Genomic DNA, 24,973 nt, shown 5'->3' on the forward strand with positions numbered 1-24,973 from the left:
AATAACAACAATACTGCCTGCCAGGCTGCCTTTTTTACACCTATCTAATAACAACAATACTGCCTGCCAGGCTGCCTGTTATTACACATATCCAATAACAACACTGCTGCCTGTCAGGCTGCCTGTTTTTACACATATCTAATAACAACAATACTGCCTGCCAGGCTGCCTGTTATTACACATATCCAAAACAACACTGCTGCCTGCCAGGGCTGCCTGTTATTACACATATCCAATAACAACACTGCTGCCTGCCAGGCTGCCTGTTTTCTACACCTATCTAATAACAACAATACTGCCTGCCAGGCTGCCTGTTTTCTACACCTATCTAATAACAACACTGCTGCCTGCCAGGCTGCCTGTTTTCTACACCTATCTAATAACAACAATACTGCCTGCCAGGCTGCCTGTTTTTTTTACACATATCTAATAACAACAATACTGCCTGCCAGGCTGCCTGTTATCACACATATCCAATAAAAACAATACTGCCTGACAGGCTGCATGTTATTACACCTATCTAATAACAACAATACTGCCTGCCAGGCTGTCTGTTATTACACATATCCAATAACAACATTGCTGCCTGCCAGGCTGCCTGTTTTTTCTACACCTATCTAATAACAACAATACTGCCTGCCAGGCTGCCTGTTTTCTACACCTATCCAATAACAACAATACTGCCTGCCAGGCTGTCTGTTTTTACACCTATCTAATAACAACAATACTGCCTGTCAGGCTGCCTGTTATTACACAAATCCAATAACAACAATACTGCCTACCAGGCTGCCTGTTATCACACATATCCAATAACAACAATACTGCCTACCAGGCTGCCTGTTATCACACATATCCAATAACAACAATACTGCCTGCCAGGCTGCCTGTTTTCTACACTATCTAATAACAACACTGCTGCCTGCCAGGCTGCCTGTTTTCTACACCTATCTAATAACAACAATACTGCCTGCCAGGCTGCCTGTTTTCACACATATCCAATAACAACAATACTGCCTGCCAGGCTGCCTGTTTTTTTTTTTACACCTATCTGCCAATACAATCTAATAACAACAATACTGCCTGCCAGGCTGCCTGTTTTTTTACACCTATCTAATAACAACAATACTGCCTGCCAGGCTGCCTGTTATTACACATATCCAATAACAACACTGCTGCCTGCCAGGCTGCCTGTTTTCTACACCTATCTAATAACAACAATACTGCCTGCCAGGCTGCCTGTTATTACACCTATCTAATAACAACAATACTGCCTGCCAGGCTGCCTGTTATTACACCTATCTAATAACAACAATACTGCCTGCCAGGCTGCCTGTTTTCTACACCTATCTAATAACAACAATACTGCCTGCCAGGCTGCCTGTTTTACACCTATCTAATAACAACAATGCTGCCTGCCAGGCTGCCTGTTTTCTACACCTATCTAATAACAACAATACTGCCTGCCAGGCTGCCTGTTTTTTACACCTATCTAATAACAACAATACTGCCTACCAGGCTGCCTGTTATCACACATATCCAATAACAACAGGCTGCAGGCTGCCTGTTATTACACCTATCTAATAACAACAATACTGCCTGCCAGGCTGCCTGTTATTACACCTATCTAATAACAACAATACTGCCTGCCAGGCTGCCTGCTGCCTGCCAGGCTGCCTGTTATTACACCTATCTAATAACAACAATACTGCCTGCCAGGCTGCCTGTTTTTTATTACACTATCTAATAACAACACTGCTGCCTGCCAGGCTGCCTTTTTTTTACACCTATCTAATAACAACAATACTGCCTGCCAGGCTGCCTGTTATTACACATATCCAATAACAACAATGCTGCCTGCCAGGCTGCCTGTTTTTACACCTATCTAATGCCAACACATCAATACTGCCTGCCAGGCTGCCTGTTTTTACACATATCTAATAACAACAATACTGCCTGCCAGGCTGCCTGTTATTACACCTATCTAATAACAACAATACTGCCTGCCAGGCTGCCTGTTATTACACCTATCTAATAACAACAATACTGCCTGCCAGGCTGCCTGTTTTACACCTATCTAATAACAACAATACTGCCTGCCAGGCTGCCTGTTTTTACACATATCTAATAACAACAATACTGCCTGCCAGGCTGCCTGTTTTTACACCTATCTAATAACAACAAGGCTGCCTGCCAGGCTGCCTGTTTTACACATATCTAATAACAACAATACTGCCTGCCAGGCTGCCTGTTATTACACATATCCAATAACAACACTGCTGCCTGCCAGGCTGCCTGTTTTTACACCTATCTAATAACAACACTGCAACCTGCCAGGCTGCCTGTTTCTACACCTATCTAATAACAACAATACTGCCTGCCAGGCTGCCTGTTTTCTACACCTATCTAATAACAACACTGCTGCCTGCCAGGCTGCCTGTTTTCTACACCTATCTAATAACAACAATACTGCCTGCCAGGCTGCCTGTTTTTACACATATCTAATAACAACAATACTGCCTGCCAGGCTGCCTGTTATCACACATATCAATAAAAACAATACTGCCTGCCAGGCTGCCTGTTATTACACCTATCTAATAACAACAATACTGCCTGCCAGGCTGTCTGTTATTACACATATCCAATAACAACATTGCTGCCTGCCAGGCTGCCTGTTTTCTACACCTATCTAATAACAACAATACTGCCTGCCAGGCTGCCTGTTTTCTACACCTATCCAATAACAACAATACTGCCTGCCAGGCTGTCTGTTTTTACACCTATCTAATAACAACACTGCCTGCCACTGTTTTTACACAAATCAATAACAACAATACTGCCTGCCAGGCTGCCTGTTTTTACACATATCCAATAACAACAATACTGCCTGCCAGGCTGCCTGTTATTACACCTATCTAATAACAACAATACTGCCAGGCTGCCTGCAATAACAACACTGCTGCCTGCCAGGCTGCCTGTTTTTACACCTATCTAATAACAACAATACTGCCTGCCAGGCTGCCTGTTATTACACATATCCAATAACAACAATACTGCCTGCCAGGCTGCCTGTTTTTACACCTATCTAATAACAACAATACTGCCTGCCAGGCTGCCTGTTATTACACCTATCTAATAACAACAATACTGCCTGCCAGGCTGCCTGTTTTACACCTATCTAATAACAACAATACTGCCTGCCAGGCTGCCTGTTATCACACATATCCAATAACAACACTGCTGCCTGCCAGGCTGCCTGTTTTTACACCTATCTAATAACAACAATACTGCCTGCCAGGCTGCCTGTTATTACACCTATCTAATAACAACAATGCTGCCTGCCATATACACTATCTAATAACAACAATACTGCCTGCCAGGCTGCCTGTTTTTTACACCTATCTAATAACAACAATACTGCCTGCCAGGCTGCCTGTTATTACACCTATCTAATAACAACAATACTGCCTGCCAGGCTGCCTGTTATTACACCTATCTAATAACAACAATACTGCCTGCCAGGCTGCCTGTTATTACACATATCCAATAACAACACTGCTGCCTGCCAGGCTGCCTGTTTTCTACACCTATCTAATAACAACAATACTGCCTGCCAGGCTGCCTGTTTTACACATATCTAATAATAACAATACTGCCTGCCAGGCTGCCTGTTATTACACCTATCTAATAACAACAATACTGCCAGGCTGCCTGTTTTACACCAGGCTGCCAGGCTGCCTGTTTTTTACACCTATCTAATAACAACACTGCTGCCTGCCAGGCTGCCTGTTTTTACACCTATCTAATAACAACAATACTGCCTGCCAGGCTGCCTGTTATTACACATATCTAATAACAACAATACTGCCTGCCAGGCTGTTATCACACATATCAATAAAACCTGCCTGACAGGCTTGTTATTACACCTATCTAATAACAACAATACTGCTGCCAGGCTGTCTGTTATTACACCTATCCAATAACAACACTGCTGCCTGCCAGGCTGCCTGTTTTCTACACCTATCTAATAACAACACTACTGCCTGCCAGGCTGCCTGTTTTTACACCTATCTAATAACAACAATACTGCCTGCCAGGCTGCCTGTTATTAACAACATTTGTTATCAAATAATAACAACAATACTGCCTGCCAGGCTGCCTGTTATTACACCATATCTACAATAACAACAATACTGCCTGCCAGGCTGCCAGGCTGCCTGTTATTACACCTATCTAATAACAACAATACTGCCTGCCAGGCTGCCTGTTATTACACCTATCTAATAACAACAATGCTGCCTGCCAGGCTGCCTGTTATTACACCTATCCAATAACAACACTGCTGCCTGCCAGGCTGCCTGTTTTCTACACCTATCTATATAATAACAACACTGCTGCCTGCCAGGCTGCCTGTTTTTACACTATCTAATAACAACAATACTGCCTACCAGGCTGCCTGTTTTACACCTATCCAATAACAACAATACTGCCTGCCAGGCTGTCTGTTTTACACCTATCTAATAACAACAATACTGCCTGCCAGGCTGCCTGTTATTACACCTATCTAATAACAACAATACTGCCTGCCAGGCTGCCTGTTTTCTACACCTATCTAATAACAACACTGCTGCCTGCCAGGCTGCCTGTTTTCTACACCTATCTAATAACAACAATACTGCCTGCCAGGCTGCCTGTTATCACACATATCCAATAACAACAATACTGCCTGCCAGGCTGCCTGTTATCACACATATCCAATAACAACAATACTGCCTGCCAGGCTGCCTGTTATTACACCTATCTAATATCAACACTGCTGCCTGCCAGGCTGCCTGTTATTACACCTATCTAATAACAACAATACTGCCTGCCAGGCTGCCTGTTTTCTACACCTATCTAATAACAACACTGCTGCCTGCCAGGCTGCCTGTTTTCTACACCTATCTAATAACAACAATACTGCCTACCAGGCTGCCTGTTTTTTACAACTATCTAATAACAACAATACTGCCTGCCAGGCTGCCTGTTATCACACATATCCAATAACAACAATACTGCCTGACAGGCTGCCTGTTATTACACCTATCTAATAACAACAATACTGCCTGCTAGGCTGCCTGTTATTACACCTATCTAATAACAACAATACTGCCTGCCATGCTGCCTGTTTTTTTACACCTATCTAATAACAACAATACTGCCTTCCAGGCTGTCTGTTATCACACATATCCAATAACAACAATACTGCCTGCCAGGCTGCCGTTTTTTTTTACACCTATCTAATAACAACAATACTGCCTGCCAGGCTGCCTGTTATTACACATATCCAAAAACAACACTGCTGCCTGCCTGGCTGCCTGTTATTACACATATCCAATAACAACACTGCTGCCTGCCAGGCTGCCTGTTTTCTACACCTATCTAATAACAACAATACTGCCTGCCAGGCTGCCTGTTTTCTACACCTATCTAATAACAACACTGCTGCCTGCCAGGCTGCCTGTTTTCTACACCTATCTAATAACAACAATACTGCCTGCCAGGCTGCCTGTTTTTTACACATATCTAATAACAACAATACTGCCTGCCAGGCTGCCTGTTATCACACATATCCAATAAAAACAATACTGCCTGACAGGCTGCATGTTATTACACCTATCTAATAACAACAATACTGCCTGCCAGGCTGTCTGTTATTACACATATCCAATAACAACATTGCTGCCTGCCAGGCTGCCTGTTTTCTACACCTATCTAATAACAACAATACTGCCTGCCAGGCTGCCTGTTTTCTACACCTATCCAATAACAACAATACTGCCTGCCAGGCTGTCTGTTTTTTACACCTATCTAATAACAACAATACTGCCTGTCAGGCTGCCTGTTATTACACAAATCCAATAACAACACTGCTGCCTGCCAGGCTGCCTGTTTTCTACACCTATCTAATAACAACACTGCTGCCTGCCAGGCTGCCTATTTTCTACACCTATCTAATAACAACAATACTGCCTGCCAGGCTGCCTGTTATTACACATATCCAATAACAACACTGCTGCCTGCCAGGCTGCCTGTTATTACACATATCCAATAACAACACTGCTGCCTGCCAGGCTGCCTGTTTTCTACACCTATCTAATAACAACAATACTGCCTGCCAGGCTGCCTGTTTTCTACACCTATCTAATAACAACACTGCTGCCTGCCAGGCTGCCTGTTTTCTACACCTATCTAATAACAACACTGCTGCCTGCCAGGCTGCCTGTTTTCTACACCTATCTAATAACAACAATACTGCCTGCCAGGCTGCCTGTTATCACACATATCCAATAACAACAATACTGCCTACCAGGCTGCCTGTTATCACACATATCCAATAACAACAATACTGCCTGCCAGGCTGCCTGTTATTACACCTATCTAATATCAACACTGCTGCCTGCCAGGCTGCCTGTTATTACACCTATCTAATAACAACAATACTGCCTGCCAGGCTGCCTGTTATTACACATATCCAATAAAACACTGCTGCCTGCCAGGCTGCATGTTTACTACACCTATCTAATAACAACAATACTGCCTGCCAGGCTGCCTGTTTTCTACACCTATCTAATAACAACACTGCTGCCTGCCAGGCTGCCTGTTTTCTACACCTATCTAATAACAACAATACTGCCTGCCAGGCTGCCTGTTATCACACATATCCAATAACAACAATACTGCCTGACAGGCTGCCTGTTATTACACCTATCTAATAACAACAATACTGCCTGCTAGGCTGTCTGTTATTACACCTATCTAATAACAACAATACTGCCTGCCATGCTGCCTGTTTTTTTACACCTATCTAATAACAACAATACTGCCTTCCAGGCTGTCTGTTATCACACATATCCAATAACAACAATACTGCCTGCCAGGCTGCCGTTTTTTTTTTTACACCTATCTAATAACAACAATACTGCCTGCCAGGCTGCCTGTTATTACACATATCCAATAACAACACTGCTGCCTGTCAGGCTGCCTGTTTTTTACACATATCTAATAACAACAATACTGCCTGCCAGGCTGCCTGTTATTACACATATCCAATAACAACACTGCTGCCTGCCAGGCTGCCTGTTATTACACATATCCAATAACAACACTGCTGCCTGCCAGGCTGCCTGTTTTCTACACCTATCTAATAACAACAATACTGCCTGCCAGGCTGCCTGTTTTCTACACCTATCTAATAACAACACTGCTGCCTGCCAGGCTGCCTGTTTTCTACACCTATCTAATAACAACAATACTGCCTGCCAGGCTGCCTGTTTTTTTACACATATCTAATAACAACAATACTGCCTGCCAGGCTGCCTGTTATCACACATATCCAATAAAAACAATACTGCCTGACAGGCTGCATGTTATTACACCTATCTAATAACAACAATACTGCCTGCCAGGCTGTCTGTTATTACACATATCCAATAGCAACATTGCTGCCTGCCAGGCTGCCTGTTTTCTACACCTATCTAATAACAACAATACTGCCTGCCAGGCTGCCTGTTTTCTACACGTATCCAATAACAACAATACTGCCTGCCAGGCTGTCTGTTTTTTACACCTATCTAATAACAACAATACTGCCTGTCAGGCTGCCTGTTATTACACAAATCCAATAACAACACTGCTGCCTGCCAGGCTGCCTGTTTTCTACACCTATCTAATAACAACACTGCTGCCTGCCAGGCTGCCTGTTTTCTACACCTATCTAATAACAACAATACTGCCTGCCAGGCTGCCTGTTATCACACATATCCAATAACAACAATACTGCCTACCAGGCTGCCTGTTATCACACATATCCAATAACAACAATACTGCCTGCCAGGCTGCCTGTTATTACACCTATCTAATATCAACACTGCTGCCTGCCAGGCTGCCTGTTATTACACCTATCTAATAACAACAATACTGCCTGCCAGGCTGCCTGTTATTACACCTATCTAATAACAACACTGCTGCCTGTCAGGCTGCCTGTTATTACACAAATCCAATAACAACACTGCTGCCTGCCAGGCTGCCTGTTTTCTACACCTATCTAATAACAACACTGCTGCCTGCCAGGCTGCCTGTTTTCTACACCTATCTAATAACAACAATACTGCCTGCCAGGCTGCCTGTTATCACACATATCCAATAACAACAATACTGCCTACCAGGCTGCCTGTTATCACACATATCCAATAACAACAATACTGCCTGCCAGGCTGCCTGTTATTACACCTATCTAATATCAACACTGCTGCCTGCCAGGCTGCCTGTTATTACACCTATCTAATAACAACAATACTGCCTGCCAGGCTGCCTGTTATTACACATATCCAATAACAACACTGCTGCCTGCCAGGCTGCCTGTTTTCTACACCTATCTAATAACAACAATACTGCCTGCCAGGCTGCCTGTTTTCTACACCTATCTAATAACAACACTGCTGCCTGCCAGGCTGCCTGTTTTCTACACCTATCTAATAACAACAATACTGCCTACCAGGCTGCCTGTTTTTTACAACTATCTAATAACAACAATACTGCCTGCCAGGCTGCCTGTTATCACACATATCCAATAACAACAATACTGCCTGACAGGCTGCCTGTTATTACACCTATCTAATAACAACAATACTGCCTGCCAGGCTGCCTGTTATTACACCTATCTAATAACAACAATACTGCCTGCCATGCTGCCTGTTTTTTTTACACCTATCTAATAACAACAATACTGCCTTCCAGGCTGTCTGTTATCACACATATCCAATAACAACAATACTGCCTGCCAGGCTGCCGTTTTTTTTTACACCTATCTAATAACAACAATACTGCCTGCCAGGCTGCCTGTTATTACACATATCCAATAACAACACTGCTGCCTGTCAGGCTGCCTGTTTTTTACACATATCTAATAACAACAATACTGCCTGCCAGGCTGCCTGTTATTACACATATCCAATAACAACACTGCTGCCTGCCAGGCTGCCTGTTTTCTACACCTATCTAATAACAACAATACTGCCTGCCAGGCTGCCTGTTTTTTACACATATCCAATAACAACACTGCTGCCTGCCAGGCTGCCTGTTTTCTACACCTATCTAATAACAACAATACTGCCTGACAGGCTGCCTGTTTTTTACACATATCTAATAACAACAATACTGCCTGCCAGGCTGCCTGTTATCACACATATCCAATAAAAACAATACTGCCTGACAGGCTGCATGTTATTACACCTATCTAATAACAACAATACTGCCTGCCAGGCTGTCTGTTATTACACATATCCAATAACAACATTGCTGCCTGCCAGGCTGCCTGTTTTCTACACCTATCTAATAACAACAATACTGCCTGCCAGGCTGCCTGTTTTCTACACCTATCCAATAACAACAATACTGCCTGCCAGGCTGTCTGTTTTTTACACCTATCTAATAACAACAATACTGCCTGTCAGGCTGCCTGTTATTACACAAATCCAATAACAACACTGCTGCCTGCCAGGCTGCCTGTTTTCTACACCTATCTAATAACAACAATACTGCTTGCCAGGCTGCCTGTTATCACACATATCCAATAACAACAATACTGCCTACCAGGCTGCCTGTTATCACACATATCCAATAACAACAATACTGCCTGCCAGGCTGCCTGTTATTACACCTATCTAATATCAACACTGCTGCCTGCCAGGCTGCCTGTTATTACACCTATCTAATAACAACAATACTGCCTGCCAGGCTTCCTGTTATTACACCTATCTAATAACAACACTGCTGCCTGCCAGGCTGCCTGTTTTCTACACCTATCCAATAACAACAATACTGCCTGCCAGGCTGTCTGTTTTTTACACCTATCTAATAACAACAATACTGCCTGTCAGGCTGCCTGTTATTACACAAATCCAATAACAACACTGCTGCCTGCCAGGCTGCCTGTTTTCTACACCTATCTAATAACAACACTGCTGCCTGCCAGGCTGCCTGTTATCACACATGTCCAATAACAACAATACTGCCTACCAGGCTGCCTGTTATCACACATATCCAATAACAACAATACTGCCTGCCAGGCTGCCTGTTATTACACCTATCTAATAACAACACTGCTGCCTGCCAGGCTGCCTGTTATTACACCTATCTAATAACAACAATACTGCCTGACAGGCTGCCTGTTATTACACCTATCTAATAACAACACTGCTGCCTGACAGGCTGCCTGTTATTACACCTATGTAATAACAACAATACTGCCTGCCAGGCTGCCTGTTATTACACCTATCTAATATCAACACTGCTGCCTGCCAGGCTGCCTGTTATTACACCTATCTAATAACAACAATACTGCCTGCCAGGCTGCCTGTTATTACACCTATCTAATAACAACACTGCTGCCTGCCAGGCTGCCTGTTATTACACCTATCTAATAACAACAATGCTGCCTGTTATTACACCTATCTAATAACAACAATACTGCCTGCCAGGCTGCCTGTTATTACACCTATCTAATAACAACACTGCTGCCTGCCAGGCTGCCTGTTATTACACCTATCCAATAACAACATGGCGCAGAAGAAAAGTATTGGATGTGAAAACAGGGACAATGGCAGGTTATAGTGAGACCAACACAGCACAATAGTAACTCTCATGGCCACGCAGGCTAGCTGGCAGGCAGGCGGGCTGCTGAGACTGCCGTTGCCATGGAGATGAACCCCCCGTTGGTTCTGTGTATTGCCTGGTTTAGTTTGGTGCCTTCACTGTAGAATGGACCCACAGCTTTGCTGAGAGAGCAAGGGAGCCTTGTTGAGCTTATAGTTTCATTCCCAAGCATCGTACTTTATTTGGCACCATGTTGAGCCTTTAATGAACTAATGATCAGTCCAACTCAGAAACCCTGCCAGCACCAGTGAATAATGTGAATCTCTCTATCCCCCTCATTCTGCCATCTCCGTTTGTTTCTCTTTCACATTTTCTCTGCCTCTCTTTTTGTCTCTCTCTCCCTCTCTCTTTGTCCCTGTTTCTCTCTCTCTCTCTTTGTCTCTCTCTCCCTCTCTCTTTGTCCCTGTTTCTCTCTCTCTCTCTTTGTCTCTCTCTACCTCTCTCTTTGTCTCTCTCTCCCTCTCTCTTCGTCTCTCTCTCCCTCTCCTTCCCTCTCATTAATCAAAAGTGAACAGACATTTACATATAAACCATGTTTGAGAGGTAACCTTACCTTCAGTCTCTGCTAGCTGTTTCAGCTACTACTGTATAGCTCAGAGTAGTCAACCCTAATGTACAGTATAAATGCAATCATTTCCATCTTCCTTTTCCACTTCGGAAGCACAGTCAATCCCTCTGGGTTTGAAGAGTAGTGCCGAGACGGAAGCCTATGGTGTGCTCAGCCAAGGATGCACAATATGGCTGTCACTTTAAGGACCATTTTAGGATGTCATTATCCACCTTGACGAGCACAACACTTCCCGTCTTGTCTTCTTTGTCTGTGTTCGTTACCTCCAATGATGTAGAGAATTCTGTTGTTGACCCCCATCAACATGCATTACAGAGTCATCTTGGAGTTCTATCATTGTTGTAGTTCCAGTTGGTTACATTAGAAGCACAGATTCAATCTAGAAACACCAACGTCCTCTGGAGTAGAATGTTTGTATTTCAGAGATGAATGTTATTGACCACTCACTACACAGACTGAGTTAATTTAATGGCCCGCAACAAAGCAATCATTGTAATCAAGCTAAATCAAACTTTCTGATCCATGCTGTCACAAATTAATTACTGTAGTGTTTTTGTGGACACTACTGTAGTATTTACTATAGTGTTTTTGTAGACATTACTGTAGTATTTACTATAGTGTTTTTGTAGACATTACTGTAGTATTTACTATAGTGTTTTTGTAGACACTACTGTAGTATTTACTATAGTGTTTTTGTAGACATTACTGTAGTACTTACTATAGTGTTTTTGTAGACACTACTGTAGTACTTACTATAGTGTTTTTTGTAGACACTACTGTAGTACTTACTATAGTGTTTTTGTGGACACTACTGTAGTATTTACTATAGTGTTTTTGTGGACACTACTGTAGTATTTACTATAGTGTTTTTGTAGACACTACTGTAGTATTTGCTATAGTGTTTTTGTAGACATTACTGTAGTATTTGCTATAGTGTTTTTGTAGTCATTACTGTAGTATTTACTATAGTGTTTTTATTTTATTATTTTTTATTATCCTGCTGGACAAATTATAAAAAAGCAAATTGTCCATAACCTGTAGGCAGGTAGGACTGGAGTCTGAATGGATAGTTGAGAGCTTCAGTTCTTTTCTATAACACAATATATGGTCTATACTGTACTTGGCATGTAGGTTTCTCACTTATGGCTGGCACAAATTGGGATATGGGGGAGGGGAATAGGCAGGTTATATGCAAATTAAAACGGTACTGTTACTACAGTTAAAAAACTGTTGTGTTTTTACAGACTGTTGTGTTTTTGCAGACATTCTGTTTTTTGGGGATAATACTGTAGTATTAACTATAGTATTCTACAGTGTACTATACAATTCTATAGTAAGTACTACACATGATTGAGGGATACTACAATGTGTAGTATAGTATTCTACAGTATACTACAGAAATCCATAGTAAGTATTTCTTCATGTGGGCCGTCAGTTATGCAACATAACATTTCTTGAACACCACATTGGAGTTTCAATAAAACACAGTCAGGTGTCAAGATTTCTGTAACAGAATTCAGATTGGGGTTTCGTTTTCACTCTGATTCTAGTCCCCCTTCAACCCCCCCATCCTATAGTAAACAAATAAATAACAAACAAAAAACTATTTTATTTGAACAAGATTCAACGATAAGAGCCTGGCTTTGAGCGCCCATAGAACAACAGTACCTTTGATCATGTCTCTGCTAAGGGGAGAAGGAGGGGTGCGCTTCCCCTTTGAAATCTAAAGTGCTCTTTTCATTTCTACATCACCCTCCCTGCCAATTCTCCCGCTCTGCCATCCAGTGAGCGACTGTTCTGGGGACACACTGAGTCCCTGTATCTCCCACAGCTTCTTTTGTCTGTCTGGTTTGATTGTAGCCGTGTTGTTTTTAAAGGAAAAAGGCTGGATGAGGGTGTGAGCCAGATGAGCGGCTTGTTAAAAGGTGTCTGCTCTGTTGTTGTTGGTGGTTTCCTCCAGGCATCATTAATGTGCTGTGTTTAATCTGTCAGGAAGTGGCTCAGTGTTGTTTAGCTGGCTCCTAGGGGAGGATGGAGTGTGACTGTAGTCCTGCTGTGAGTGGCTGGAATCCTATAGGGAACATAGGGGTGTGGCTCCCCCTGCTTCCCTGCTCCAGGAACATCAGGATCCAAAGAAACAGAGCAGAACCAAACAGAGAAGAGCAGAAAATAACAGAACAAAGCACAACAGAGCTGAACATAACAGAACAGAACAGGGCTGAACAGAGCAGAACAGAGCAAAACAGAACAGAGCAAAACAGAGCAGCAATTCCTGTTGATGCAACACCAAAGCAAACACAAGTGCCTTGCTTGGCTTTCAGATACAGAATAATAATGATCCAAGAGGGTCTCCTACCTAAATGCCGTGCATGTGTGTCTCTTCATCATGTTCCCCTTACTGTATTTCTACCGAAGCTAAAGCTCTATCTCAAAGGCTCTTCCTGCAGCTCACAGTGGCACAGCATAAAGGTGCGATGTCGTCTCATGTTTGCATGAGCGTCAGTGCACCTGCCAGGGCAGATGGTCAGACCATTAGTCAGGGCTCGGCCCCAGCCCTCGGCTCAGGCCCTCGGCCCCGGCCCTCGGCCCCGGCCCTCTCATTTATACATAGAGGCACCTCCAATCACAGTCCCTGCCCAGTGGTGGTGGATAACGTGTGTTTCCTCTTACACAATGTGAAGCGTCTAGTCTGAGCATCTGGAAAAGCTCTCTAAATCTAATCAATTATTCATTATTGTTTGGCGACAAATCTCTTTCTGTTAGTGTTTTTCTGTGGATGTTCTTGGTATCACTGAGCCACTCTGTTGAGGAGAGTCAGGAGAGTGCTAGAAGAGAGCAATAAGTAAGACAATCAAAACATGTTGAACAGTTGTTGCTGTCGGCCCAATACCTCAGCTCCAGGACAGGATTCTGACACCTCTACGTATCACACTATGAGATGTGGAAGTGAAATCACACTAGAGTACATATTGTGCCACCTCAGTTCTTGGAAGTCTAGTCCTGTCTAGAAAAGTTTTGGGTGTTGTGGATCTTTTCAAGCTAGCTCAGCCAACTAGGCCGCTACATTACATTTCATCTACATCAAGTGTCTCTGGATATGAGCAATCCTGACATCACAAAACATTTAGAGCTCAACCTTCAGTGGCAACTCTGCTTGGAACAACGTCTGAGTAGTTGTCATGGTGCTCTTATTTCTAGTTCCTTTCTTGTTCTGTATATTAATTAACAGCCACAAATGGTTTTCTATCAACCATATGTATTGGGTGCTGGTAGCTTGCCAAGAAATATTACCTCAAACCCATCGTCAGTAAAAAACAGCATGTGGTTGTACCACTATCTTCACAAACCTCATTTTGTATTTCTGCGAGGCCGGCAGCTGCGGCGCTAGACGGATGAGGAGAATGTCCGGAGGGAAAATTGTCATAGCTGACGAATTCCATTACTTCTGTCAGGCTGTGTGAAGACTCCAATCTGGTGTTGAAATGAAACTAGCTCCTGTGCACCATCCGCGACGGACTCTGATAAAAGTGGCTCACTTTAACAGACTGGGAACTTCAGTGTTTATAGGTAAAATGGCTGACTTACCTATTCCAACTCTGAAAGCCCTAGTTCACTCAAAATCAACATAGGCTACATACAGTACATCACATTGTAAAGGGACTTCGTCATCTAGGATCGTGTAAACATTTGTGTTTCAGATGTAGAATTTATTTCTACTGTAACCGAAACACGTGCAGTGTAACTGGTAATAAAGGGTTGAAACCCTATGACCATGTCTCATGACTGTGGTGTAACGTCACAGCTGAGATAATATACAGTACACATAAATACTTAAACACATAGCCCTGCTGAGTTAACTGAGGCCAATGTGGCCGCCGACTGCAACACACCCCACAGGGCCTCTGCTTCATTTTAGCTGGGGCTCTTTTTGTCAGTCCACACACACACACACACACACACACACACACACACACACACACACACACACACACACACACACACACACACACACACACACCCTCTAACCTTAATCCCTCCTGCCTAGGATGGTACCCCCTGCTGATGGAGCATGTAGGGGAGGGAAGCCCCTCGCTTGCTACATCAGATGGCTCCATGAATCATTCATAGTGTCACGTTGAATAAGACTTGAACACTTTAGAGGAGAGGAAACTGGGGACTGGGGAACGGTACATTACAGGGAAATGAACCTACCGCTGCTCCCAGACATTACTAGAAAAGGAATGGTGGATGGGCAACACTTCCGGCGCCGACAGAGATGGCCGCCTCGCTTCGCGTTCCTAGGAAACTATGCAGTATTTAGTTTTTTTATGTGTAATTTCTTACAATGCTACCCCAGAAAATCTTAGGTTTTATTACATACAGTTGGGAGGAACTATTGGATATAAGAGCAACGTCAACTCACCAACATTACGATCAGGAATACGACTTTCCCGAAGCGGATCCTCTGTTTGGCCCACCACCCAGGACAATGGATCGGATCCCAGCCGGCGACCCAAAACAACAACACCGTAGAAGGGGCAGATGGAGCAGTCTTCTGGTCAGACTCCGTAGTGTACATAGTACGTACATAGTATGTACGTAGTGTACATCGCGCACCGCTCCCGAGCATACTACTCGCCAATGTCCAGTCTCTTGACAACAAGGTAGACGAAATCCGAGCAAGAGTTGCCTTCCAGAGAGACATCAGAGACTGTAACGTTCTTTGTTTCATGGAAACATGGCTCACTCGAGACACGCTATCTGAGTCGGTACAGCCACCTGGTTTCTTCACGCATCGCGCCGACAGATACAAGCATCTCTCTGGTAAGAAGAAGGGCGGGGGGGGTATGCCTTATGATTAACGAGACGTGGTGTGATCATAACAACATACAGGAACTCAAGACCTTTTGTTCACCTGACTTAGAATTCATCACAATTAAATGCCGACCGCATTATCTACCAAGAGAATTCTCTTCGATCATAATCACAGTCGTGTATATTCCCCCATAAGCAGACACATCGACAGCCCTGAAAGAACTTCATTCGACTCTATGTAAACTGGAAACCACATATCCTGAGGCTGCATTTATTGTAGCTGGGGATTTTAACAAGCCTAATCTGAAAACAAGGCTCCCCAAATTCTAGCAGCATATTGATTGTGCTACCAGGGCTGGAAAACCCCTAGATCACTGTTATTCTAACTTCCGCAACGCATATAAGGCCCTCCCCTGCCCTCCCTTCGGAAAAGATGACCACGACTCCATTTTGTTGCTTCCAGCCTATAGAAAGAAACTAAAACAGGAAGCACCCGGGCTCAGGTCTGTTCAACGCTGGTCAGACCAATCGGATTCCATGCTTCAAGATTGCTTCGATCACATGGACTGGGATATGTTCTGCATAACGTCGAACAACAACATTGATGAATACGCTGATTCGGTGAGCGAGTTTATTGGCAAGTGCATCGGTGATGTTGTACCCACAGCGTCTATTAAAACATTCCCCAACCACAGACCGTGGATTGTTGGCAGCATTCACGCAAAACTGAAAGCGCAAACCACTGCTTTTAATCAGGGCAAGGTGAGAGGATACATGACCAAATACAAACAGTGTAGCTATTCCCTCCACAAGGCAATCAAACAGGCTAAGCGTCAGTATAGAGACAAAGTGGAGTCGCAATTCAACGGCTCAGACACGAGAGGTATGTGGCAGGGTCTACAGTCAATCACGGACTACAAAAGAAAAACCAGCCCCGTCGCGGACCACAATGCCTTGCTCCCAGACAGACTAAACAACTTTTTTGCTCACTTTGAGGACAATACAGTGTCACTGACATGGCCCGCTACCAAAACCTGCGGGCTCTCCTTCACTGTAGCCAATGTGAGTAAAACATTTAAACGTGTTAACCCTCGCAAGGCTGCAGGCCCAGACAGCATCCCCGGCCACATCCTCAGAGCATGCGCAGACCAGCTGGCTGGTGTGTTTACAGACATATTCAATAAATCCTTATCCCAGTCTGCTGTTCCCACATGTTTCAAGAGGGCCACCATTGTTCCTGTTCCCAAGAAAGCTGAGGTAACTGAGCTAAATGACTACCTCCCTGTTGCACTCACTTCTGTCATCATGAAGTGCTTTGAGAGACTAGTCAAGGACCATATCACCTCCACCCTACCTGACACCCTAGACCCACTCCAATTTGCTTACCGCCCCAATAGGTCCACAGACGACGCAATCGCCATCACACTGCACACTGCCCTAACCCATCTGGACAAGAGGAATACCTATGTGAGAATGCTGTTCATCGATTAAAGCTCAGCATTTAACACCATAGTACCCTCCAAACTCGTCATTAAGCTCGAGACCCTGGGCCTGACCCCGCCCTGTGCAATTGGGTCCTGGACTTCCTGACGGGCCGCCCCCAGGTGGGGAGGGTAGGTGACAACATCTCCACCCCGCTGATCCTAAACACTGGGTCCCCACAAGGGTGCGTTCTCAGCCCTCTCCTGTACTCCCTGTTCACCCACGACTGCGTGGCCGTGCACGCCTCCAACTCAATCATCAAGTTTGCAGACGACACAACAGTGGTAGGCTTGATTACCAACAACGACGAGACGGCCTACAGGGAGGAGGTGAGGGCCCTCGGAGTGTGATGTCAGGAAAATAACCTCACACTCAATGTCAACAAAACAAAGGAGATGATCGTGGACTTCAGGAAACAGCAGAGGGAGCAGCCCCCTATCTACATTGACTTGACAGTAGTGCAGAGGGTGGAAAGTTTTAAGTTCCTCGGTGTACACAGACAGCGTGGTGAATAAGGCGCAGCAGCGCCTCTTCAACCTCAGGAGGCTGAAGAAATTCGGCTTGTCACCAAAAACACTCACAAACTTTTACAGATGCACAATCGAGAGCATCCTGTCGGGCTGTATCACCGCCTGGTACGGCAGCTGCTCCGCCCATAACCATAAGGCTCTCCAGAGGGTAGTGAGGTCTGCACAACGCATCACCGGGTGCAAACTACCTCCCCTCCAGGACACCTACACCACCCGATGTCACAGGAAGGCCAAAAAGATCATCAAGGACAACAACCACCTGAGCCACTGCCTGTTCACCCCACTATCATCCAGAAGGCGAGGTCAGCACAGGTGCATCAAAGCAGAGACAGAGAGACTGAAAAACAGCTTCTATCTCAAGGCCATCAGACTGTTAAACAGCCATCACTAACATTGAGTGGCTGCTGCCAACATACTGACTCAACTCTAGCCACTTTAATAATGGAAAAATTGATGTAATCAATTTATCACTAGCCACTTTATATAATGCTCATATGTATATACTGTACGCTAAACCATCTACTGCATCTTGCCATCTTGATGTAATTAAATGTATCACTAGCCACTTTAAACAATGCCACTTTATATTGTAACGGTCGTCGTATGAAGGAGAGGACCAAAGCGCAGCATGGTAAGTGTTCATCTTGTTTTTAATTAGAATAGTGAACACTGAAACAAAAACAATAAAACGACAAGCGAACAGTCCTGAACGGTGAAATAAAACACAGACCAGAAAATAATCACCCACAACTCAAAAGTGAAACCAGGCTACCTAAGTATGGTTCTCAATCAGGGACAACGATTGACAGCTGCCTCTGATTGAGAACCATACCAGGCCAAACACAGAAATCCAAAATTATAGAAAAAGGAACAGACTGCCCACCCCAACTCACGCCCTGACCATACTAAAACAAAGACAAAAACAAAGGAACTAAGGTCAGAACGTGACAGTACACCCCCCTCAAAGGTGCGGACTCCGGCCGCAAAACCTGAACCTGGGTGGGCGTCTGTCCGCGGTGGCGGCTCTGGCGCGGGACGTGGACCCCACTCCACCATAGTTTTTGTCCACCTCTTCACCTGCCTCCGTGGCCTCTTTAGAGCGGCGACCCTCGCTGCCGACCTTGGACTGGGGACCCTAGGTCCCGAAGGGACGGGAGATTCCGGCAGCACCGGACGGACGGGAGATTCCGGCAGCACCGGACAGGCGGGAGACTTCGGCAGCTCCGGAGTGAAGGGCGGTTCTGGCAGCTCCTGGCTGACGGACGGCTCTGGCAGCTCCTGACTGATGGACGGCTCTGGCAGCTCCTGACTGACGGACGGCTCTGGCAGCTCCTGACTGACGGACGGCTCTGGCAGCTCCTGACTGACGGGCGGCTCTTGCAGCTCCTGACTGACGGGCGGCTCTTGCAGCTCAGGACAGACGGGTGGCTCTGGCAGCTCAGGACAGACGGGCGGCTCTGGCAGCTCACGACAGACGGGAGACTCTGGCAGCTCACGACAGACGGGAGACTCTGGCAGCTCACGACAGACGGGAGACTCTGGCAGCTCAGGACAGACGGGAGACTCTGGCAGCTCAGGACAGAAGGGAGACTCTGGCAGCTCAGGACAGACAGGCGGCTCTGGCAGCTCAGGACAGAAGGGCGGCTCTGGCAGCTCAGGACAGACGGGCGGCTCTGGCAGCTCAGGACAGACGGGCGGCTCTGGCAGCTCAGGACAGACGGGCGGCTCTGGCAGCTCAGGACAGACGGGAGCACCTGTAGGGAGGAGACGGAGAGACAGCCTGGTGCGGGGAGCTGCCACCAGAGGCCTGGTGTGTGGAGGAGGCACCGGATAGACCGCACCGTGGAGGCGCACTGGGGGTCTCGAGCACTGCACCTGCCCAACCCTACCTGGCTGAATGCTCCCCATAGCCAGGCCAGTGCGGCGAGGTGGCATAGCCCGCACTGGGCTGTGCTGGCGAACCGGGGACACCATGCGTAGGGCTGGTGCCATGTACCCCGGCCCGAGGAGACGCACTGGAGACCAGATGCGCTGAGCCGGCTTCATGGCACCTGGCTCGATGCCCACTCTAGCCCGGCCGATATGAGGCGCTGCTATGTACCGCACCGGGCTATGCCTGCGCACCGGGGACACCGTGCGCCTCACGGCATAACACGGTGCCCGCCCGGTCCCCCTCTCTCCATGGTAAGCACGGGGAGTTGGCTCAGGTCTCCTACCTGACTTAGCCACACTCCCCGTGTGCTCCCCCCAATAATTTTTTGGGACTGCCTCTCGGGCTTCCAACCGCGCTGCCGTGCTGCCTCCTCAATACCACCGCCTCTCGGCTTTCGCTGCCTCCAGCTCTGCCTTGGGGCGGCGATACTCTCCCGGCTGTACCCTGAGTCCCTTGCCATCCAGGATCTCCTCCCATGTCCAGGAGACTGGAGATCGCTGCTGCTGGCCGTTACCACGCTGCTTGGTCCTTTGGTGGTGGGTGATTCTGTAACAGTCGTCGTATGAAGGAGAGGACCAAAGCGCAGCGTGGTGGGTGTTCATCTTGTTTTTAATAAGAATAGTGAACACTGAAACAAAAACAATAAAACGACAAACGAACAGTCCTGAACGGTGAAATAAAACACAGAACAGAAAATAATCACCCACAACTCAAAAGTGAAACCAGGCTACCTAAGTATGGTTCTCAATCAGGGACAACGATTGACAGCTGCCTCTGATTGGCCTGGTATGGTTCTCAAACACAGAAATCCAAAATTATAAAAAAGGAACATAGACTGCCCACCCCAACTTCACGCCCTGACCAGACTAAAACAAAGACAAAAACAAAGGAACTAAGGTCAGAACGTGACATATATATTGTTTTCATACCCTACATTACTAATCTCATATGTATATACTGTACTCTATACCATCTACTGCATATTGCCATCTTGATGTAATGTATCACTAGCCACTTTTAACAATGCCACTTTATATAATGTTTTCACACCCTACATTACTCTTCTCATATGTATATACTGTACTCTATACCATCTACTGCATCTTGCTTGTGCCGTTCGGGCATCACTCATTCATATATTTTTATGTACATATTCGTATTCATTCCTTTACACTTGTGTGTATAAGGTAGTTGTTGTGAAATTGTTATGTTATATTACTCGTTAGATATTACTGCATGGTCGGAACAAGAAGCAAAAGCATTTCACTACAAGTGCATTAACATCTGCTAACCATGTGTATGTGACAAATACATTTCATTTGATTTTGATTTGATTTGAGATGGGGACAGCGAGAACTCACTCATATGCTATCTCTCAGATGTGTTCTACAGCGCTGTCTATGTGTCATGCTACATGTCGGGCAGTGACTCACCTCTCGCACTCTTTAATCTCTCTCTCTCTCTTCTATCTCACACTAAATACTCTCTCTCTCTCTCTCTCTCTCTCTCTCTCTCTCTCGCCCTCCCTGACTCACTCCACCTGTGAGAGTGTTTCTGTTCCTTCTCATGCTGTGTTCTTGGGTAATCAGACAGACAGACAGACAGGCAGACAGGCAGGCAGGCAGGCAGGCAGGGAGGCCGGGAGGGAGACAGACAGACAGGGAGGGAGACAGACAGACAGGCAGGCAGACAGACAGACAGGCAGGCAGGCAGGCAGGCAGGCAGGCAGGGAGGGAGGGAGGGAGACAGACAGACAGGGAAGCAGGCAGGCAGGCTGGCAGGGAGGCAGGCAAGTAGACAGGGAGGGAGGGAGAATGGCAGACAGGGAGGGGGCAGGGAGGGAGGCAGGCAGACAGTAAGGGGGGCAGGCAGGCTGCTCTGTATGTGTCAGCGGGCCTCTGACGCACGGCCAGCGCCAGACATGCTCAGAATCACAACAACATTTCCCAACGCATGGTGGCTACAGGGAGGTGACGCTTCCCAAATGGCTCCCTATATAGTGCACTACTTTTGACCAGAGCCCTATGGGATGTGCACTATGTAGGGAATAGGGTGCCATTGGGATGCAACCGCTGTGCCACTGCTCGAGGTAGATGTTGCCCTTTACCACAGATCTAGGATCAGATCTCTCTAACCTATCCTAAACTTAACCATCAGGGGAATGACAAAATATCTGACCCTGTATCAGTGGTTAGGTAACATTTTTCTATGTGCTTCCTCTCTGCCGTGTTTATCTCCAATAAAGTCTTCTTCTGCTGCTGTTCTGTGTGGGTTAGACACATATTGGTTTGGGGCGGCAGGTAGCCTAGTGGTTAGAGTTTTGGACTAGTAACCGAAAGGTTGCAAGATCAAATCCCTGAGCTGACAAGGTAAAAATCTGCCGTTCTGCCCCTGAACAAGGCAGTTAACCCACTGTTCCTAGGCCGTCATTGTAAATAATAATTTGCTCTTAACTGGCTTGCCTGGTTAAATAAAATATTGAATAGGCTGATTTTTATGGCAGAGCACTGGTGGGCAAAGAGTCTTATGATACTGCGTTCACATCTCACACCAGCTGAGCCAACGCCTTTTGGCTTGTGTTAGGAAGGAGTGAGCTTCTACCAGAGGCTACAAGCTATAAGGTGAGATAAGATAAGCATATTTAGTTATGGTTGAGGGCAGAGGTGATAGTTTCTTCAGTGATGTCATTGCTATGCTAGTAAGGGACGACTAGCCGCCTTAACAATGAAGAAAACCTTGACCTAACCCTGCGAACTGCTAACTGGTTTTACAAAGAAAGGAACTCCAGTTATTGTCATTTTAGATGTAATCCTGATTCCTGATCTTCCCTACTACACATATGTTAATTAATGACTAAAATATACCTATATTAATAATAATGGAGAGATAGAGAGAAACTCCATGGAGAACCCAGTCCTTGAGTGGAACCCCTGCTTTGAACAAGGACCACAAATCCCAAAAGTGAATACATTAACCCACTTTTCACTCCACATTAATTTAATGATATGGAGGAGGAGATTCATCTGTCATGTTTTTTGTGTATGTGGGGCTCCCGAGTGGTGCAGCCGTCTAAGGCCTGCAGCTCAGTGCTAGAGGTGTCACTACAGACCCTGGTTCAATTCCAGACTGTATCACCATGGGCTGTGATTGGGAGTCCCATAGGACGGTGCACAATTGGCCCAGCGTTGTTAGGATTTGGCCGGGGTAGGCCAAACCCTAATAAGAATTTGTTCTTAAATGACTTGCCAAGTTAAATAAAGGTTAAAGAAAAATAATAATTTACCAGCTACACGTTGAGGTTAGATAGTAGTAGCCTACCTTTCTAGACCCACAATCTCTCACTGTTCAGAACAGTTTGTATGATTTTTTTCCTCATCAAAGGGAATGGCATCTTCTCCTCTGGACAGGTGGACCTGCCACTGCTGTATTCCTTCAGCTGTTCTTGTCTAATGATGTTCTGTATTATGTCATTCTGTATTATGTTTCATGTTGTGTGTTGGACCCCAGGAAGAGTAGCTGCTGCTTTTGCAACAGCTAATAGGGATCCTAATAGAATACCAAATTCCAGTCTTTACCAATAACCACAGCACCATCTGCTGTTCAAGAGCACACTACTAGAGGGCTCTACACAGAATAGTCTGGTGCACACAATTATTTATTTATACACTAGATGACTGATAGGGGGCGCTGTGTTGGCACTCCCTCACTGTTGTATAACACATTTTCAAAGCAATAGAAATGCATGTATTAATGTGTACATTTGTTTTTGCCTCGTTTATTCTGTTACAGACACATGAATGCATACTATTATATTATGTGAGCTAAACATAAAATAACAATATATGAAAACATTTTCCTTAAAGTATAATTTGTTTTATTACTAATGTTACTGTCTCCACGTCAACAAAAAAAATACTTAAATGCATGTTCTTGAAACATTTAACTGAAATACAGTAGCATCCCATTTATTCCTATGGAGGACTGGTCCTACTGGGGAGTGCCAATATGGCCGACAGGTGGCTTCAACGCCTCTCAATGGCCAATACATAGAAATCACAATCCAGGGTTTATATACATCATTGGGTGCACATAATAAGCACTAGCAGAAACACACAAATATAACAACAACATAAAAGAATGGGAAGATGGTTTTGTATGATGCACTGACAAAATGCATCATAACCCAGGGTTAGAGCCAAGATGGAGGTGCGGATGCTTCAAGACAGCGTCTCCTATTAGTCATCTAGTGTTTATATCACAGAGAGAGCAAAGTGTTCAGTCCACAGCGACTAATGCATGCTGGTGTTGGGTGGGCTTTTGGAAGGCCTGCATTCACTCAGTCACTCTTTTCACGCCACTTCGATACAAAGTGATTTTCATAGTAGGTTAGGAGAGCATTTTCGCTAAACCTAACCCTAACCCATTTCCTAACCTTAACCTCAGTCTCCTAACCCGCTACATTAATTATCCTAGCCTGTGGCGTAAGTTCTACTAACCTTCCACGAATAAAATAGTTTTTTTGCCTTATGAATATGGAGTTTTTCCTGGTCATGACACATGGTCAGGAACCAGTCATCATTCATGAGTAGGGCCAAAGATGGTGGAAAAATCAAGATACCCCATAAAGGCTGTTTTCCATTGAAACAAATGTTCACAGTTCCCATCTACTTAATGGAATTGGTATTTGTTTCATTGACCCATTGTTGACATTGTCCCAACATTTTTTGCTTGTCGACACTCAAGTTTTCAAGATATGTAACTTTCAAAATACAGAAATCATCGTACGGTATGATTTCTGTATTTTGAAAGTGAAATATCTTGAAAACTTGACAGCAGCTGGGTCTGGTCTACTTAGTAAGTTTTAGTTATTTCTAACCAGAAAAAAGAGCCTATAAAATGTATCGCTTTCTCTTCTGTCTCATGAGCCATGCAGTGAGGATTCAGTTTCTTTCA

General features: G+C 45.1%; 1 protein-coding gene across 1 annotated transcript in view; it reads left to right on the forward strand.

Moving 5' to 3' along the window:
- The window catches only part of LOC115125285 (tetraspanin-7-like), a 62,007-nt gene that overhangs the window by 28,765 nt on the left and 8,269 nt on the right, over positions 1–24,973 (forward strand). The window lies entirely within an intron of this gene.

This window comes from Oncorhynchus nerka, linkage group LG2 (genome assembly GCF_034236695.1).
Source record: "Oncorhynchus nerka isolate Pitt River linkage group LG2, Oner_Uvic_2.0, whole genome shotgun sequence".
In the NCBI taxonomy this organism is placed as follows: Eukaryota; Metazoa; Chordata; class Actinopteri; order Salmoniformes; family Salmonidae; genus Oncorhynchus; species Oncorhynchus nerka.